The sequence below is a fragment of the Hyperolius riggenbachi genome, chromosome 2 (assembly GCF_040937935.1).
Source record: "Hyperolius riggenbachi isolate aHypRig1 chromosome 2, aHypRig1.pri, whole genome shotgun sequence".
Classification (NCBI taxonomy): Eukaryota; Metazoa; Chordata; class Amphibia; order Anura; family Hyperoliidae; genus Hyperolius; species Hyperolius riggenbachi.
In genome coordinates this window covers 185,505,692-185,509,216 of record NC_090647.1, presented here as the reverse complement: position 1 = coordinate 185,509,216, position 3,525 = coordinate 185,505,692, and positions in this window count along the sequence as shown.

Here is a 3,525-nt window from a genome sequence, read left to right as displayed (position 1 = left end):
TATTGCAATTAAATAATTTGTTTTAGATATTGATGAAAGCGGTTAGGACCCCTGAGTTTTTATAGCTGTGTGTTCTCAATAGATTTCCTTTACTTTCACTTTTTGCCATTTGGACCTCCATGGCCTTAAAGAGAACCCGAGGTGTGTTTAAAGAATGTTATCTGCATACAGAGGCTGGATCTGCCTATACAGCCCAGCCTCTGTTGCTATCCCAAACCCCACTAAGGTCCCCCTGCACTCTGCAATCCCTCATAAATCACAACCATGCTGTGAGGCTGCGTTTACATCTGTAGTGTCAATCTCAGCTGCTCCCCCGCCTCCTTCATAGCTCCGGTCCCTGCCCCTGTCCCTTCCCTCCAATCAGCAGGCAGGGAAGGGATGCAGGCGGGGACTGGAGTTCTGCAGGAGGCGGGGAGAGCAGCAGACTGACACTATAGAGATAAACACAGCCAGCTCTGACAAGCTGTTTGTCAGCAGCGTGGCTGTGATTTATGAGGGCTTGCAGAGTGCAGGGGGACCTTAGGGGGGTTTGGGATAGCAACAGAGGCTGGGCTGTATAGGCAGATCCTGCCTCTGTATGCAGATAATATTCTTCAAACCCACCCCGGGTTCTCTTTAAAGGACAACTGAAGTGAGAGGAATACGGAGGCTGCCATATTTATATACATTTAAGCCTGGCTTTCTCAACCAGGGTTCCTTGATTACTCTGCAGGGGTTCCTTGGCATTTTCCCTTTGCCCATCATAGGGAAAGTATTATAGAGCACATTATAATGTGTGTGGATGGGTTACTGTAAAAGGAAGCTCTAAATTGAAGGTCAGAATAATAATGATCACATAAAAAAAAGCTCTAGGATGAGGAGACCGTATAAATTGTTGCAGTGTAATAGAGAGTAGTGAAATAAACCAACTCAAATACTTTTAAAAACCATGCCTCCTGCAAATTAAATGCAGGGGTTCCTCTAGATTAAAACATTGTTTGCAGGGATTGCTTGAGATGCAAAAGTTATTTACTCCAGGGTAGAGAGTTTGAGAGAGTCTTTTTTAAGCAATACCAGTTGCCTGGCTATCCTCTGATCCTCTGCCTCCTTTTAGCCATAGCCCCTGAACAAGCATGCAGCAGATCAGGTGTTTCTGACATTGTCAGATCTGACAAGATTAGCTGCATGCTTGTTTCTGGTGTGATTCAGACAATCCGGCAGCCAAATAAATCAGCAGGACTGCCAGGCAACTGGTATTGTTCAAAAAGGAAATAAATATGGCAGCCTCCATAGCCTTCGCACTTCAGTTGTCCTTTAAGCAATACCAGTTGCCTGGCTATCCTGCTGTTCCTCTGCCTCTAATACTTTTAGCTATAGACCCTGAACAAGCATGTGGCATATCAGGTATTTCTGATATTGTCAGATTAGCTGTATGCTTGTTTCTGGTGTTATTCAGACACTACTGCAGCCAAATAGACCAACAGGGCTGCCAGGCAACTGGTGTTGTTTAACCACCTTAGCGGTATGGACGAGCTCAGCTCGTCCATTACCGCCAGAGGGTGCCGCTCAGGCCCTGCTGGGCCGATTCGGATAAAATAAAAAGCAGCACACGCAGCCGGCACTTTGCCAGCCGCGTGTGCTGCCTGATCGCTGCCGCTCTGCGGCGATCCGCCGCGAGCAGCGGCGAAAGAGGGTCCCCCCAGCCGCCAGAGCCCTGCGCAGCCGGAACAAATAGATCCGGCCAGCGCTAAGGGCTGGATCGGAGGCGGCGGACGTCCATGACGTCACTCCGCTCGTCGCCATGGCGACGAGGAAAGCCAAACAAGGAAGGCTGCTCATTGCAGCCTTCCTTGTTACTTATGCTTGCCGGAGGCGATCGGAAGAACGCCTCCGGAGCGCCCTCTAGTGGGCTTTCATGCAGCCAACTCTCAGTTGGCTGCATGAAATAGTTTTTTTTTTAATTAAAAAAAAAACCTCCCGCAGCCGCCCTGGCGATCTCAATAGAACGCCAGGGTGGTTAATAGAAAATAAATATGGCAGCCTCCATATTCTTACTACAGTTGTCCTTTAAAGGCAACTAGGCTCCTTTAGAGGAAAATATATAAAATGATCCTCCCCTCTAAGAGAGGTTTGTAAATGGTGTGGCAGGCATTGCTCACCTTTTTGAAGGGCTGCTCCCTGCCTCTTTGTGCTTTACTTCTAAAAAGTAGACACCGAGGTACCCGGTTTCAATCTCCCGTGGCGATGTAATTCCCCCCAACCACCACAGTGCATTGTTGGGAGATGTAGTCTTTTGATGTGAGTACGTCTCCTGGCTGGTGTGTGTAAAAATAAATACATTTTTGTTGTAGACTTTGGCCCTATTGAACACATTAACCTATTTCTCATTATTATGCCATTTCTCCCATATGAGGACACAGACAGTAATGAAAACTCAATAACATTTTTCATTGCTTTTCAATACTCAAATACAGTATATATTTGTATTTTTTAATTTCATATTTTGGGGCTTTAACTGTCGGTAGGCTTCGTAGTGATTGCACTGGAGAAAAATGTTTACTTTTACTATCATACAATTTTGTATTTTCTTTTTATAGTTTAAGTATAATAAAATTAAACAAAAAAAAAAACAAACAACTCTGATCTCAATGCATAACATATACACAGTTTTGTTGTGAGGTCTAGGAGACCTGCAAGATGTATACAGCCCTGTCTGGTGGTTGCTATGTGAACCCTTTTGGGACTGGCAGGCTCTGGCTCCTTAAAGGCGGTGCCTTCTGTGCATGCGCGGGAGGTCCTGAGTCTGTTACCAGGGCTGACCACGGCTGAACGGCAGACCACGGGAGAATGCCGAGGCACTCAGACGTGCTTATGGTGTTGGAGGAAGCCCTGGGTATCGATTCTTGCTGTTATTTCAGCTCTGTTTTACTTTAAGGAGCTTTTCTTTTTTAATACTACTTCTTCTTTCCGTGTGATTGGCTCGCAGTGAACACAGGGTCAGGGGCCAATGAAATCACCTCCTAACCGGTGCACAAAGCTCAGTTGTCATTAGACACCTGAGTGCAGCAGCCCTGAGAGCAGCAGGAGCACACAGCAATGCCTGGCTGAAACCGCTCCTGTGGGCCCCAGTCCTAAGGATTCATTTCCCCTAGGGGTGATTCTGCGCTATTTCACACATACAAATCTAGGTTCAGAATCGCAGCCTATGTAGGCTGCTTCCAAATTCACCTGGTGCTCAGGGAGGATTCCCATTGGACTTATGGGAGCCTGCTGCTTCTACTGAGGCTCTGATTTGTATACCAGCACTTGACCTGTCCATTGGAGACAAGCGGCGGTGGCAGCAGTGGCAGAGTACTTAAATGGTGGAAGTGGTGGAATGGATACATAATGGTGAGTAATGTGAATATGTGTGCACTGATGTAGTGTGGATCTAGACCAGTGATCTGCAAACTTGGTTATCCAGCTATTAAGGAACTACAAGTCCCACAAAGCATTGTGGGAGCCTGACAGCCACAGTCATGAGTCATAAAAGCAAATGCATTGTGG